Below are 17,502 nucleotides of genomic sequence, written 5' to 3'. Positions count from 1 at the left end.
GAAATTAAACAACTCACTTTTGAAAAACCAATGTATCAAGGAAGAAATTAAAAATTTTTTTGAAGCAAATGAAAACAGAAACACAACATATAAAAAACTTTATAGCAATCAATGCCTCCATAAAAAAAAAAAACAGAATCAGAAAAATAACAACTAAACAACTTATCACCATACCTTAAGAATGTAGAATCCATACCTCAAGGAAGTAGAATGGAAACAAATAAAACCCAAAATTGATAGAAGGAAAAAAAAATAAAACTCAGCAACAATGACATAGACAGTAAAAAAAAAAAAATCAATGAAATGTAGAGCTAGTTCTCTGAAAAGTAAACCAAGTTGGAGCTGGTATCATGATGCGATGTGTTAGGCTACAGCCTATGATGCTAGTATCCCATATGGATACCAGTTCAAGTCTCAGCTGATCCACTTCCAATCCAGCTCCCTGTTAATGCATCTGGAAAAGCAGGGGAAGATGGTCTCAGTGCTTGGGTGCTGGCCACCCACATGGGAGATTCAGATGGAGTTCCAGGCTCCTGGCTTTGGCCTGGCCTAGCCCTGGCCATTTTAGTTATAAGAGTGACCCAGTGGATAGAAGATCTCTCTCCCTCTCTCTCTCTTCCCCTCTCCCTCTCCCTCTCCTTCTGTAACGTTGCTTTTCAAATAAATAAAATAAATCTTTAAAAAATAAGAAAATTAATAAACCATTAGGTAGACTAACCAAGAAGAAAGGAATTTCAAAAACATAGAATTAGAGATGAAAATGAAGACATTATCACTGACATCACAGAAATAGACAGGATTGTTAGAGATTACAGTTACAATGAACAACTATATGACTGCAAATATGAGAACCTAGAAGAAATGGGCAAATATCTTGTCCAGATTGAACCTTGAAGAAAACACATACTGAAACAGGCTAAATAATAAGTAGTAAAACTACATCAGTGATTTTTAAAAAATCAAAGGCAAGCTAGAATCAGATGGCATCACTGCTAAATGCTAACAAACATTTAAAGAAGAACTGACACAATTTTTTTTAATTATTTCAAAAAAAAAAAAAAAATAGAAGAGGAGGGGAGTCTTCCAAACTCATTCTCTGGAGCTGGGGTTTCTTTGTTACCAAAATCAGAGAAGGAAAACAAACAAAGAGGAAATCTACAGGGCCATAGCCTTCATGAACATAGATGTAAAAATCCTTAACAAAGTACTAGAAAATCAAATCCAACAGCACATTAAAAAGATAACTCACCATGGATGAGACTCCAGGATGACTCAACATGTGCAAATCAGCAAGTATGATATACCACATCAACAGAATGAAAGACAAAATGCATCATCTCAATAGCTGCAGGGAAGGCATTTAATAAGATACAACCTCTCTTCATATTATAAACACTAACCAAATTAGGTGCAGAAGGAACATATCTCAACATAATAAAGGCCATATAAAACAAGCAAACAGCTAGCTTCATTCTGAGTGAGGAAAAGCTGAAGACTTTCTTTGGACATCTGGAACTAAGCGAGGATGCTCCCTTTCACCACTTTTATTCAACAAAGTACTGGAAGTCCTAGCTAGAGCAATTAGGCAAGAGGAAGAAACAAAGATCATTCAAATTGAAAAGGAAGAAGTCAAGCTGTCACTGTTTGCAGATGACATGATCTTTTATAAAGAAAAGCCCAATGACTCCACCAAAAAGCTGTCAGAACTATAAACAAACAAATTCAGCAAAGTTGAAAGACACAAAGTCAGGTTACAAAAAGTCAGTAGTGTTGTTAAACACCAATAGTGAATCACCTGAAGAAAGAATTTTAAAATGAAATCCCCTTAACAATAGCTACACAATAACAAAATAAGTGGGAATAAATTTAACCAAATATGTGAAAGATCTCTGCAATGAAAACTATAAATCATTGTTGAAAGAAACTGAACAGGACACACAGAAATTGAAAGACATACTGTGTATATGGATTTGAAGAATCAATATTGTTAAAATGCCAAAGTGATTTACAGAGTCAATGCAATTCCTATCAAAAAACAAATGACATTTTTCACAGAACTAGGAAAAACACTACTAAAGTCTGTATGGAACCATAAGAGACAATGAATAGCCAAAGCGATCTTGAACAAAGCAGGAGGTAGTGTTGTGGGACAATGAGGGCAATCTCATGCCAAACTGGAATTTTCAAATGGACAGGGACAGTAAGCAAAACTAAGTTTACTGAAAACAAGCTATCTCCCGCCACAGCAGTCAGGAGGGGCATTCCAAGGGAGGAGTTGCCAGAGAAGCTTGCAAGTGCTGCTCTATTGCACAAAGTGGCTCGCCCGCTCTGATTGGCACCTTTTGGTAAAGCGAGTACAGATTTAACCAACCAGAATGCCAGAATAATAACCAGTCAGCAGGCAGGGATTAGGAACCATGTCTTAACCTTTCACTTACCCCTCCAGGGATCCTGGATGAGACCCAAATATGTTGTGGGAGTTCTGCAGTTGGTGTTCCAGGGGCAGTGGCAGGAGGAGTCTGTGGCTCTCACTGCTCAGCTCTGCATCTTATCTCACAGGGGTGTGGCAGCCTCTTCTTCGTGCTGGATTCTTCAGGAGCAGCACAGCTCTCCCGTTACCGTTCTTCAAGTGACAGCCTCAGCCTCACAGTTCTTTCCTCTTCACCATGCTCTTCAATTGCTGCCACCTTCTGGGTTACAGCTTCTCTTCTCTGCCAGCTCCATGGAGGAGTGCTTCTGCCTTCTGTACCGGGAGCTTTGTCTCTTGACCATGAAGAATGAGGCACATGTACAAGGAAGGAGTCAGCAAAGTTCTTCAGCAGCTGAGAGTGTTTGCACCAGAGGGTCGGCTGCCTCAAGCTACCTCTCAAGACTCCCTGGCTTGAACTTATAGGCATGTCTAAAGCAGGCAGTTCTCCCTGATTGGTCAATATGCATATTAATTAGGCATGCTATGTGAACCAATCAGGGAATGGACACTGGAATAGCCTGTGTTTCATAGAAGTATGCAGGGTGCTCCATCAGGTCCTCTCACAGACTCAAGAACATCTGAAGATTACATTGTATATGTCCCCCCCTTCTGGGCTCCCCAGTCTCCTATCTCCCCCTCCTTCAGGGCTCCTGCAGTTATAGCATGTGTTTGTTCTTTCCCATGTTTTCCCTGGAGGCACTATCAGTATTAACACTATCTGATGTTTAAATATATTACAAACCTACAGTAATTAAAAACCAAAGTACTGGAATAAAAATACATCCATTGACCAACAGAACAGAACAGAGATCCTAGAAGTAAACCAACACATCTACAGCCAAATGATTTTTTAAAAAGGTGCTAAGAACATGCATTGAAAAAAAAATCATAGTCTTTGGGGCTAGCATTATGGCATACTGGGTAAGGCTGCTATATGCAACACTCACTAGCAAAAAGGAAAAAAATGAAAATGAAAAATGGTCAGAGGAGGGGCCTCTTTGCTGTGGCAAAGCAGGTAAGGCTGTCATCTATAGTGCTGGTATCCCATATGGGCACCGGTTCAAGTCCCGGCTGCTCCACTTCTGATCCAGCTCTCTGCTATGGCCTGGAAAAGCAGCAGAGGAAGACCCAGGTCTTTGGGCCCGCACACCATGTGGGAGACCCAGAGGAGGCTCCTGGCTCCTGGCTTCGGATTGCTGCAGCTCTGGCTGTTGTGGCCAACTGGAGAGTGAACCAGCAGATGGAAGATACCCGCCCCCCACTTTGCTTCTGCCTCTCTCTAGCTCTGTCTTTCAAATAAATAAATAAATCTTTAATAAAAATGGTCAGAAGATCAAAACAGAATTTCCAACAAGATGACATATAAATGGTCAGTAAGTACATGAAAAAATGTTCATCACGAATCATCCGGGAAGCACAAATAAAAACCACAATGAAATATCATTTTACTCTAGCAACATTCACTATTATCAGAAAAACAAAAGAACGTATGTTGGTGAGTAAGGCCATCCAGTGGGGCTGTGGGCCCCTCAGACATAGGTAGAACGTCCTTCACAAGCAGGCACCAGCTGTGGCTGGAAAGCCCGTCTCCAGACCAGCTGGCATCTCCCCCACTTATAGCTTCTTGTGCTGCATGTGTGACCTTGCAGCTTTAAATCATACCTTCAGCGTGGGTGCAATCTTTCACCCACAGCTGGCAGGGGAAGAGGCAGAGCACCTGGGGAGAGTCGGACCGGCTCCAGGAGATCCCGGCTATCTTGTGTGAGTGTGCAGTTTTATTTTTTTTTTTTTAAGATTTATTTATTTGAAATGAAGTTACAGAGAGGCAGAGGGAGAGAGAGGTCTTCCATCCACTGGGTCACTCCCCAGATGGCCGCAATGGCCAGAGCTGCGCCGATCCAAAGCCAGGAGCCAGGAGCTTCCTCCAAGTCTCCCACATGGGCACAGGGGCCCAAGTACTTGGGCCATCTTTTACTGCTTTCCCAGGCCATAGCAGAGAGCTAGACTGGAAGTGGAGCAGCTGGGTCTCTAGTTGGCACCCATATGGGATGCCAGCACTGCAGCTGGTAGCTTTTACCTTCTATGCCACAGCACCTGCTCCAACCTTGCAGGTTTTTTTTTTTTTTTTTTTTTTTTTTTGACAGGCAGAGTTAGACAGTGAGAGAGAGAGAGACAGAGAGAAAAGTCTTCCTTTTCTGTTGGTTTACCCCCCAGTGGCTACTGCGGCCAGCGCAACGCGCTGATCCAAAGCCAGGAGCCAGGTGCTTCTCCTGGTCTCCCTTGTGGGTGCAGGGCCCAAGGACTTGGGCCATCCTCCATTGCCTTCCTGTGCCACAGCAGAGAGCTGGACAGGAAGAGGAGCAATCGGGACAGAAGCCAGCACCCCGTCCAGGGTTAGAACCCGGTGTGCCAGCACCGCAGGCGGAGGATTAGCCTATTGAGCCGTGGCACTGGCCCAACCTTGCAGTTTTTAAATCATGCCCTCAAGTTAGTTGCAATCTTCCAAGCAGCGCTAGCAGAGGAGAGGGCTGAACCCCTAACGAGACAGGCCGTCTCCAGGAGACCCTCACTATCTCCATGAGCCCCAAGCCAATCAACATACATATGTGAAACCCCCCGTCCAGTGGGCACCCCCAATAGGATAACCCAATGAACAGATAGTAATGCCTTAAAAACCCAGAACACTTCCTGAAGGCCAGTGTCCCATTCGGGCACTCCACCTGGTCTTCACTCACACCAGACGCTTTCTCTATTGCTTGTTTCTGCCTCTTTACAGATTGTTTCCCAGCTTTCTATTTCTATACTAAGCTGAGGAAAAGAACCCACGAGACTCACCCTGGCAACCACCCTCTCCTCTGTGACCAGTAATGGCGAGGAGGTTGAGAAAAGGCAATCCTTCTACATTGTTGATGAGGCCGTAAATTAGCACCCACCACAGAAAACAGTATGGAGATTCCTCAACAAAGTGAGGACAGAACTACTACAGGACCCAGCAATACCCCTTTCAGATAAATATCCAAAGGAAATGAAATCTATTGAAGAGACATGTGCACTCCTATTGAGGGAATTTTGTCCTGGTGTCCTGTGTCAACGGCAATTTATGAGATCAGAAATAATGATGAGAAAATGTGAAGGTTTATTTGAGTAGAAAATAGAGAAGCTCAAAGCCAAAGGTAGGGGTGGTGGAAAGAGAAGAAACCAAGGGGGACACACAGCCTAGGAGGATTCATATAGCTCAAGCGAGTCAATCTTTTAGTACCTTCGAGGCAATTATTTATTGGTCCCTGTTGTGATGACTGGTGTTGCTGGGCAGGGGAAGCTATGATCAAAGCTGCAAAAAGAACTTTCTGGTGGTTCTTATAGTTAGATTAATTGGAACTGGGGCATAACTGGACCCTCAGAGTTGTATACCACATCATGTTTCAACAGTCTGAAAGGGCAGGTGAGAGGCAGTGAAATAAAGAATTCTGATCAGGGGCAAAGTTAAGTTTCAAGATGAAGTCTATCTGGTCCCTTATCTCCAGGGTCTCAGGGTCCCAGGACCCCTTTTACTCCCATGTTTATTGCAGCACTCTGTACAACCACCAGGAAATGGGAACAACCTAAGTGTCCATTCACTGATGAATGGATAGAGAAATGTAGTACATTTTCTTAGGGACTATTACTCAGCCATAAAAAAGATGAAGTCTTGTCGCTAGCAACAACATGGATCAAATGGGAGATCATTATATTAAGTGAAATAAGCTAAGTACAGAAAGACAAATGTCACATGAACTCACCCACATGAGGAGTCTAAAAAAGACAGGTGATCTCATAGAAGAAAAAAATATATGGCTGTGGTTACCACAGGCTGAGGAGGCAAGTGGGGAGGGAGAGATTGGGAACTGTTGATTGACGAATGCTAGGTGATAGCTAGACAGGAATCACAAGCTCCTGGGTTCCATTGACCTAATGAAGACAGACAATGCTACTCTACTATGTGTTTCTCTATTAAAAAGACTAGAAGATACGATTTTGGGGTGTCTTTACTATAAAGAAATATTAAATGCTTGAAAGAATAAATATACTTACCCTGACTGGACATTACACAATATATACATGTAACAAAACATCACTTAGTACCCCGTAAGTTTGTACAATTTTCATGTCTTTTAAATTTTTTTCCCAAAACATTTTTTTAAAAGAACTTAAGATTCCCACCTGTACTATAGTTTTAATATAGTTAAATACGGTTCTAGTCTCAGACTTTATGGGTTCTATTCCTTTTTCAGTAAGTTGAAATAATATTTGCAAATGTGTGAATTATACAGCTGAGTTCCATACAAAATGGAATCATTGAAGAGAACATGCTCATGAGATAACTATTTATATATATGAGTATAGCTCTCTGTGAGTCCTTTAAAAGGGAAATAGTCTGTTATTAGAATACACAGCTATCCTTCAATAAAGCACAGCTAAGGCTATAAGTGTGATAAAAATTAAGCATTTCTGTCATAATAGTTTTAAATTGGGTTTTAAAATAATCATCATAAATACTGAAGATTCTAGAAAGCATTATTATTTATCCAAATCTGACATCTCACAAAAGCATTTCAGCATCTGAAAGGACAGAATAACTTAGAGTAACACATAAATTCCCAAATCATTTATTCAAATCAAATATCCATTCTTACATCAAGGGCAACTACTTCTTCATAAAAGATTTGTGTAATATATTACCTAGAAATGAATGTTACATATTTATAACTCTGACTGGTAAATCCCAGTCATGCTGTTATTATGCCATTAAACTAGAAATACAGAGAGCTGAAAAGAGGAGTGATCATAATAAAAGCACTTTATTCTACACATAATACCTGAAATTCAATCTAATACAACTTCCAAATACCGAAAGTTTAATGTTTATTATCTTTATTGAATAATCTTCTCCTTCTTTGACTAAAGTCAATAAAAAGTCATCTCTAAACTTTGCAGGCAAGCTAGAAACTATTACATTATACAAGGTCATCAAGATAAGAATAAAATTAATAGATCATCCTTCTGATTCCTGCTAGCTAGTACTTTAGTGTCTTCCTTCTCAATCCTAACACCAGTTCATTTAAAAATCTGCATTTTCACAGAAGTTTGAGCACCATTTTATGTTCATGCATTTTTATTTGCATATTCATACTGAATTTAGAGTTATTTCAAGGAAAATGCCATCAAATAATAATATGAATGTGCTGGAAAGCCCTTTAGGTTTGGAGAGACATTTAAAATTTTTTTATTGTGCTAAAATATATATAACATAAAATTTACCATTTTAAACATTTTTAAAAGATTTATTTTTTTGAAAGCTATAGTTACAGAGAGAAAGGGAGAGACAGATTTTCTTTTTTTTTTCTTTCTTTCTTTTTTTTTTTTTACAGGCAGAGTGGACAGTGAGAGAGAGAGACAGAGAGAAAGGTCTTCCTTTGCCGTTGGTTCATCCTCCAATGGCCGCCGCGGCTGGCGTGCTGCGGCCGGCGCACCGCGCTGATCCGATGGCAGGAGCCAGGAGCCAGGTGCTTTTCCTGGTCTCCCATGGGGTGCAGGGCCCAAGCACCTGGGCCATCCTCCACTGCACTCCCTGGCCACAGCAGAGAGCTGGCCTGGAAGAGGGGCAACCGGGACAGAATCCGGCGCCCCAACCGGCACTAGAACCCGGTGTGCTGGCACCGCTAGGTGGAGGATTAGCCTAGTGAGCCGCCGCGCCGGCCCAGAGAGACAGATTTTCTATCCACTGGTTCACTCCCCAGATGGCTGCAACAGCCAGGGCTGGGCCAGGCTGAAGCCAGGAACCAGGGTTTCATCTGGTCTCCCACATAGGTGGCAGGGGCTCAAACACTTGGGCCATCTTCTGCTGCTTTTCCAACACCATTAGCAAAGAACTAGAAAGGAAGTGGAGCAGCTGGAATACACCCAGTGTCCATAAAGTATGCTGGCATCACAGACAACGATTTAAGCTTCTACGCCACAACACTGGCTACTTAAACATTTTTAAAGATTTATTTATCAATCATTTTTATGCAGTGACAGAGAGAGAAGAAAAGACAGAGCCAGAATCTTCCATTTACTAGTTTACTTCTCAAATGCCCCAATAGCCAGGACTAGGTCAGGCCAATGCCAGGAGCCAGGGACTCTATCCAGATCTCCTACTTGGGTAGCAAGCACCCAAGTAATTGGATCATCCTCTACTACCTTGCATTATCAGGAAGCTGCATCTGAAACAGAGGAGTTGAAACCCACATCAGCACTTTGGATATGGGATGTGTATATCCCAAGAAGCGGCTTAATCTGCTGCATCCACTCTTTTTCACCATTATTAAGCATATGGTGCAGGGGCATTAGGCACAATCATACAGTTGTACAGCTGTCACCATCACCCACCTTCCCTCACTGAAACTTAGTATCTATTGAACAATAACTTCTTTTTTCCCTCTCGCTCCTTATGGAGGAGAAAATCTGTTTTCCAAAAACATTCATTCATAAATTATACCATTAAGTATAACTTAACTAAAGAACTTCAGTATGCCTCTTCTATACTTTAGAAAGAATGCTTGAGCATAGTCATTTTTTTAAAATGTTGCTGATATTAGTGGTATGGAGGTATACACGTTGATAGTACAGAATATATTTTGGATTTTGGGTATATACTTATTTTTATGTATCAGTGGAAATAGTATAAATATGAAAAGTAATAATTTTGCATAGGATCAAGCAATACCTTCTTCTAATGAAAGATTCAGACTAAATATGGGGGGGGGCAATGGGTATAAAACATTACACTGCCATTTGTACACCCACATGACAAGCCTGATCTAGTTGAACAAGAAAGTTTTCAGGTATAATTTTCCTAAGGATGGCTACAAAGGTGTAAGTTCATCTAGACTTTCATATCTCACGCTTTCTATTGCCAGGTTGGTGACAAGTATTTACTAAGAGATGAATAAACACAATGGTAATTCAAAAGGAAAAGTCTATAATTAGTAGTAAAAGGAAATTAAGAAATAAATGAGGAAGAAAGAATCGCTCATGTCATTGAAGAAAAAAATAAGCCTACTCTTGCAAAAATGTTAACATTTTAGGCAAAGAAACACTCACAAAGCACCCAACCTGCATGGAAGTGAGCATATGTCGCTCTGACTTAAATGACCCTTCTCTGTTTGCACTCGCTCCTCAAGTTTAGCAGCCCATGATTACAAAACAGGCTCACATTATGAACAGATCTTTGCTGACCACATGCCCACAGGCCACATTTGTTCCAATCAATCCACATCCAATTGCTGCATGCTATGGCACTCTTTCAGCCAAAATATTCTGCTGCCTGAGTGGACCACATTCATTCACCCAGGCTTTTTCCTTTTCACTCTCAAATGTGCCATGTATCATGAACTCCCAGCCTTCACACAAATTCTGTTGTCTTGCAACACCGTTTTTTGATCTTCAGATAATATATCTGTACTGACAAAACCCAGAAATCCTAAGAAATGATGGTTGGCGGTATAGCATAACAGCAAAGGAAGACATGACCAGACTTTGTGGGACTCTAAATGAATGTAGTTTGAGGACTTACAGGAGTGGTAAAGCAGAGACGAGGAAACTCAGTTTCCAGTGATCACAAATATCCTTATGACAATAAAGCTCACTGGTATCATCCGACACTGCATTATTGTTTACCTCATTTTCTGAAACAAACTAGAAACAATTGCAATAACAACCACTTTAATTTTCTAATATGTTATTAATGCTGATTTTATAGCTTATGCACACTGAAAATCTACATGCAATCTAGAAATTCTTCAGGTGCAGAGTCTTACAGAAACTTCAGTCACTTATTAATGAAAATAAAACAACACACTAAGAATAACTAAGATAAGGATTCCCCTGGAATTCTTTCCTTGCTTCTCTTTAATGCAGATTCTTCTTCATATGCAACTAATATGTTAACTTGAACATTCCATAATAGACAATAACAATAGATGATGATTATTGAGAGTTTACAATGCGCTAGAAACTATCTTTAGAGTTGGACATTATACTGTTCATTTAATTCTCAAAATAATCCTATGAGGTAGGAATAATTATTACCCCCATTTAGTTTACTGTGTAAAGAGAGTGAAAGAGATATTAAGAAACACACCCGGGGTCACCCAGGTCTTAGCCGAGGTCATTAGAAAATGCCAGGTCACACTCTTAATCACCTGGCATAAATGTCAGTATCATTTTCTACACATAAATTGTTTTCATTTTCCAGTGTTACCTGGTTTTTAAGACTATAAAGAGACGAATGACAATGCATGCAGTTTTTTCTCTGACAGGTCTGGCATTTGACAGCTGTGCCTGAGATTTCCACCATCTTGGGGCACTGCTGTTTTGCTGGACAACCTGGAAGTTTCAAAACAGTAGCTGATAGCTCAACAATTTGTTGCACACATATTCTAAGAAATCTCCTGCTAAAGTGACCTCATAAAAGGGTCACTTATCTTCTGCAGTTGGCAGGCACAACCCTGCCTAAAGCACTTCTCGGGATTTAAAGCCAAATCCAGAGAATCACCTTGAAAAACAGAAATTGGATATTCTATCACAACTAGGAAATGGGTACACCTCTTGTTCCCTCATGTACACAGGCATCCTATGGAGAGGAACGGGCACCACTCCAAGTAAAAACAGTTTTTGTCATCAGCAGCCTACCAGAATGAATTGTCAATTTACAAATAATAAGTGACAGGTACAATTACTAGTGTCAATTAAAAATGCTTTTTCATAGGTGAAGGGAGCAGACACCAGTTATGCCTACTAGTGCTCAAAGAGGCCGCGTTGCTGCTTCGTGAGATGTTTTATGTTTTCATTTTTAAAAACTGGCACTCCTGGTATTCACGTAATTTTTATCACTATATTTCTAAATAAATAACATTCAAATTATTTAAAAACACCTAGCAGTGTAAACCTATTAATATCACCCCATATTTGAAAACTTGTAGTTCTGTGTGACTGTCTTAAATAATTTAATGAAAATAGAAAACAATCAGATTATTTCAAGTACAGCACTTTATTTCTCCTTACAGTTATTAATGTAGTCACAGGGAAAATCTGTGAGTAAAAGGCAGGCTTGCTTTATCTGGTAATTCATTTAGAGTCATCTGCATTCATTTGCTGAAAAGGGACCCAGGTGCAAAGCAAAACAATGGAAAATTCAGGGAAATTGTTTTATGGGAACACCATAGTCCAAGACACTGATAACATTTTAAAAGTGGATTTGAGTATTTTATTTGAATTGTTATTAAATAATGACATAGATTCCTGTAACACACAAATCCAGAAAATAATCTCCTTAATTTATAGTGACACCCACTTAAACAAAAACAAAAGTCTTCAAATGTAAATACTTTCTGAGACAATTTCAATTGCATATGATTAGGATGGGCTGCATGCTTGAAATTAGGCAGATAGAGTAAAAAGAAATAATTTCTGAGTAATTTTTATTGTTCTGTTTCATGGATAGAAAACTTTGGTTATCTGTGCTTCTGCTCTTTATCTCACATTCCATATCTGGTCCATGAACAAATATCTTCAAAAGAAATCTAACAATTATTTTATGAATATCCAATAGTCTCTTAGTAGAGTTGTTTGGTTCCCCTATATGTAGATTCCTGTTATCTGCAAATAAGAATAACGTGACTTCCTCCTTTCCAATTTGTATCCCTCTGATTTCTTTTTCTTGCCTAATGGCTCTGATTAAAACTTTCAGTATTATATTGAATAACAATGATGAGAATGGGTATCCTTGTTGGTTCTGGATTTCAGTGGAAATACTTCCAACATTTCCCCATTCAATATGATGCTGGCTGTGGGTTTCTCATAAATTACTTTGATTGTCTTGAGGAATGTTCCCTTTACACCCAATTTTCTTAAGGTTTTCATCATGAAAGGATATTCTATTCAACCAACTTCTTTCTCTGCATCTATTGAAATAATCATATGGTTTTTGTTCTTGTTTGTTGGTGTTATGTATCACATTTATTTGCAAATGCTGAACCATCCCTGCATACCAGGGATAAATTCTGTTGGTCTGGGTAAATGATCTTTCTGATGTGTTGTTGGATTCGATTAGCTAGTATTTTGTTGAGGATTTTTGTATCTATGTTCATCGGGGATATTGGTTTATAGTTCTCTCTGTTATATCTTTTTCTGGTTTAGAATTAGATGATGCTGGCCTCAGAACAAGTCTGTGAGGATTCCTTCCCTTTCAATTGTTTGGAATAACTTGAGAAGAATTGGAATTAGTTCTTCTTTAAATGGTAGAACTGAACAGTGAAGCCATGCATTACTAGGCTTTTTTTATTGGTTGGGTCTTTATTACTGATTCAATCTCCATCTGGTTTATTGGTCTGTTTAGGTTTTCTATGTCAAGACTCAATTTTGGTAGACAGTATGTGTCCAGAAATTTTTTTGGTATATATCACTGTTTGTAGTAATACCTGATGATTCTTTTTATTTCTGTGGTATCCTTACATCTCCTTTTTCATCTCTGATTTAATTAATTTGGGTCTTCTTTATTTTGGTTGGGTGTATCAATTTTATTTATCCTTTTTTAAAAAACAATTCCTCATTTTGCTAATCTTTCATATTATACTTTTGGTTTCAATTTTGTTTATTTCTTCTGTAATTATCTCTTTCTACTAATTTTAGGTTTGGTTTCTTATTGTTTTTCTAGGTCCTTGGGAAGCACTAATAGCTCATTTAATTAATGCCTTTCCAATTTCTTGATATAGGCACCAACTGCTATAAACTTCCCTCTTAATACTACTTTTGCTGTATCCCATTATTTTTGTTATGTTGTATTGTCATATTCATTTATTTCCAGAAATTTGATCTTTCCCTTTTGATTTCTTCTGTGACCACTGCTCATTCAAGAATGCGTTATTTAGTCTCCTTGTGTCGCTCCCCCTCTTCGTGGAGGAGCAACACAGGACCCTGCGCTGTTCTTTCGTCTGCTCGGCCCTCCCCGGGTTTGCTGCTGGTTCTTCCCGGGTTGGCTACTATCCCTTCCACCTCCGTGGAAGGGCAGTTCCCCCTGGCCGCATTCCCCACTTCCGCAGGGGAGCGGCACACCGCCGGCCGGCTTTCTCGAGGGCTGCACGGGTTCCCTTAGATGTTCCCCATAGATGTTCCTGGTGCATGCCGTCTCTCTCCTCCTTTATAGTCCTCTTCCGCCAATCCCAACTCGGCCGCCCACACGCCGAGCACGCTGCTCTCCAATCAGGAGCAAGTCCTACAGTCCATCAGTTGAACTGGAGGCAGCTGTGCGGAAGCTGTTTACTTCTCTCCCAGCGTCATATTGTGGGAGAGCAGATGCATAGAATAAGTCTTAATTCGAGTAACTTAGTCTAGTCCGGATTGCTCCCCACAGATCCCCCTTTCTTTTTATTTTTTAGCGTTGATACGCGCCTGTCTTCGGTGTCCCGCGGTACACACTCTGCTCTACTTGCTAGAGTTGCCACAGGCTCTTACAAGTCCTATCAATCAGGAAAACCGAATCCGGGTCCTCTCTTCGCCATGTTGTGAGGAGGTTTTTAGGCGCTGATGCGTGCCTGTGTTCGGTGCCCTGCAGCGCATGCTCTGCTCTGCTAGAACTGCCTGCAGGTGTTTACAAAACCTATCAGGCAAACCGAATCCAAGCCTTCTCATTGCCTTTTTGTGGGGAGGCCTTACTGATGTTAATTCGTGCCTGTCTTCGGTGACCTGCGGCTCATACTCTGGTCGAGCTTTGCTGGCGCTTACCGCCTTAAATCAGGCAGACCGAATCCAAACCTCCTAATTGTTGCATTGTGGGGAAGCTTTACTGATGTTAATTCGTGCCTGTCTTCGGTGACCTGCGGCTAGCCGCCCAGGTGCTCATAGCCTCACTAATCGGGCAGACCGAATCCAAGCCTTCTAATTGGCATGTTGAGGGGAGGCCTTATTTCTCTCTATTTCTCTATCTCCGGGCATTCCTATTTCTCCCATTTTACTTCTATCTTCCAGCATTCCTATTTCTCTCACTTAACTTCTAAAACTTCTGTTTCTCTTATCCCCGCAGCTTCCCGGCACCTCGCCCCGCCGGCGGGTTCCCGGCTCTGCGCCGCTTCAGCCCACGCGCCTCTCTCATCTGCGCAGCTTCCCGGCTTTGCGCGGCTTCCCGGCTTCGCGCGCTCCGCGGTCTCCACGCTTAACCCTTTCGCGTCTGAACCACGGCCTACGCCAGCGTTCCCTATCTATTCACGCCCCGTGCTCTCTCTGCACGCGGCGGCTTCCGCGAGTAACACAGCGTAGCTTGCGTCTCCGCCACTAGGATTCAATCTAAGTTCCCCGGGCTAGCCTGGCGAATTCAACCCAGCGTACGTCTCCGCCCCACGATTTGGCTTCCCGTCCTTTGCTCCCCGGGCTAATCAGACGGATCCCAATCTGGCTTACGTCTCAGCTTCTGGTTTTAACTTTTCGCCCCCTATTCCCGGGCTAACTTGAGAACCCCAAAGTGGCTTCCGTTTCCGCCTCGGCCTGCCCCCCGCGGCTTCAATTTCCCTAACACTTTTCTCTACCCGGTATGTTTCCCCAAACTTTCCTCCAACGATATTCCTCCCTCATTTCTCCTGGCCTCTCCCCACAGTCCGCGTCCGAGTCTGTTTGTTCTAGCTTTCACTTTCGCTTTCGACCTTAAAGATTTCTCCCAGCTTCCCCACGTAGTCCATATCCGAGTCTATGCCTAGGCTTTCAACAGCTTCTTCCGGCACCCTTTTCGTCCGGCTTTTCCCTAGGCTGTTTGCTAGTCTCTCTCTCCGATATTTTCCCTAGTTCTTCCCGCTTCTTCCCTCCTAAGTTTCATATCCGTCCTAGGTTTCCTATCCGAGTCACGGCACCATTATGTCGCTCCCCCTCTTCGTGGAGGAGCAACACAGGACCCTGCGCTGTTCTTTCGTCTGCTCGGCCCTCCCCGGGTTTGCTGCTGGTTCTTCCCGGGTTGGCTACTATCCCTTCCACCTCCGTGGAAGGGCAGTTCCCCCTGGCCGCATTCCCCACTTCCGCAGGGGAGCGGCACACCGCCGGCCGGCTTTCTCGAGGGCTGCACGGGTTCCCTTAGATGTTCCCCATAGATGTTCCTGGTGCATGCCGTCTCTCTCCTCCTTTATAGTCCTCTTCCGCCAATCCCAACTCGGCCGCCCACACGCCGAGCACGCTGCTCTCCAATCAGGAGCAAGTCCTACAGTCCATCAGTTGAACTGGAGGCAGCTGTGCGGAAGCTGTTTACTTCTCTCCCAGCGTCATATTGTGGGAGAGCAGATGCATAGAATAAGTCTTAATTCGAGTAACTTAGTCTAGTCCGGATTGCTCCCCACACCTTGTTTTCACATACATTCTAAGGATTCTTGAGTTGTTAATTTTCAGCTTCACCCCATTATTGTCAGAAAAAATGCATGGTATGATTTCAATATTTTTTAATTTTCTGAGACTTGTTTTATACCCTAGCATAGGGTGTGTCCTAGAGAAAGTGCACTGATGAAAAGAATGTGTATTCTGCAACTGTGAGATGAAAGCTTCTGTAGATATCAGTTCCATTTGGTTCAAAGTGTAGATTAGTTCTGTTGATTCTTTGCTGATTTTTTGATCTGTCCTTTGATGAAAGTGGGGTGTTGAAGTTTCCTATTACTATTGTATTGAAGTTTATGTCTCCCCTATTAACATTTGTTTTAAATCTATTAACATTTGTTTTAAGTAGCCAGGTGTCCTGGCATTGGGTGTGTACACATTTATTATAGTCACACCTTCCTGTTCAATTGGTCTCTTAATCACTACATAATTCCCTTCTTTAAATCTTTTAACAGCTTTTGTGTTAATGTCTATTTTGTCTGATATTAGGATGGCTACACCTACTCATTTTTGTTTTCTGTTGGCATGAAACATCTTTATCCATCCTTTCAATTTCTTTTTGCATGTATCTTTGATGGTGAGGTGTGTTTCCTGTAGGCAGCAGAGTTTGGTAAAGTGGCAGGATATAAAATTAACACAAAAATCAATAGCCTTTGTACAGACAGAAAATGCCATGGCTGAGAAAGAATTACTAAGATCAATCCTATTCACAATAGCTATAAAATAAATTAAATACATTAGAATACATTTAACCAAGAAAGTAAAAAATCTCTATAATGAGAATTACAAAACATTAAAGAAATAGAAGAAGACAAACACACAAAAAGGAAAAATCTTTCATGTTCATGGATTAGAAGAATTAAAATCATCAAAATGTCTATACTTCTGAAAATAATTTACAGATTCAAGGTAATCCCAATGAAAATACTAAAGACATTCTTCTCAGATTTAGAAAAAGTGATGCTAGAATTCATATAGAAACACAAGGGACCCTGAATAGCTAGAGCAATCTTAAAAAAACAAAAATAAAGCCAGAGGAAGCACAATACCAGATTTTAAGACATACTACATGATAGTTGTAATCAGAACAGCCTGGTTCTGGCACAAAAATACACATGTAGATTAATGGAAAAGAACAGAAACTCCCTGAAAGCCAAGACACTCTGGCCAAAAAAAAAAAAAAAATGACCTAAATGAAAGATCTCCACGAGTGAGATCCCAGTGGAAAGAACAGGTCATCAAAGAAGGAGGTACCTTTCTCTGAAGGGAGGAGAGAACTTCCACTCTGACTACGACCTTGTCTAAATATGATCAGAGTTGGTGAACTCAAAAGGCTTCCATAGCCTTGGAAACTCATGACAATAGCCTAGGGTGATTACTGATGCCATAAACAAGAGTGTCAATTTGTTAAGTCAACAACAGGAGTCACTGTGCACTTACTCCTCATGTAGGATCTCTGTCTTTAGTGTGCTGTACATTGAGATTTAATGCTATAACTAGTACCCAAACAGTATTTTTCACTTTGTGTTTCTGTGTGGGTGCAAACTGTTGAAATCTTTACTTAATATATGCTAAACTGATCTTCTGTATATAAAGAGAATTGAAAA

General features: G+C 41.1%; 1 protein-coding gene across 10 annotated transcripts in view; it reads right to left on the bottom strand.

The window, feature by feature from the left end:
* The window catches only part of ZNF385B (zinc finger protein 385B), a 473,021-nt gene that overhangs the window by 274,400 nt on the left and 181,119 nt on the right, over positions 1–17,502 (bottom strand). The window contains exon 1 of one of the 10 annotated variants that reach the window (XM_051849392.2): positions 2,439–3,661. The exons of 8 other annotated variants lie outside the window; for them this stretch is intronic. The gene's annotated coding sequence lies outside the window, so the exon portion shown is untranslated. Of the gene's footprint in view, positions 1–2,438; positions 3,662–17,502 lie in introns of those variants that run through there. One more of the 10 variants, XM_070070521.1, reaches the window with a different exon arrangement.

Source organism: Oryctolagus cuniculus, chromosome 3, assembly GCF_964237555.1.
Source record: "Oryctolagus cuniculus chromosome 3, mOryCun1.1, whole genome shotgun sequence".
NCBI lineage: Eukaryota > Metazoa > Chordata > Mammalia > Lagomorpha > Leporidae > Oryctolagus > Oryctolagus cuniculus.
This window is presented reverse-complemented; position numbering and strand designations above follow the sequence as displayed.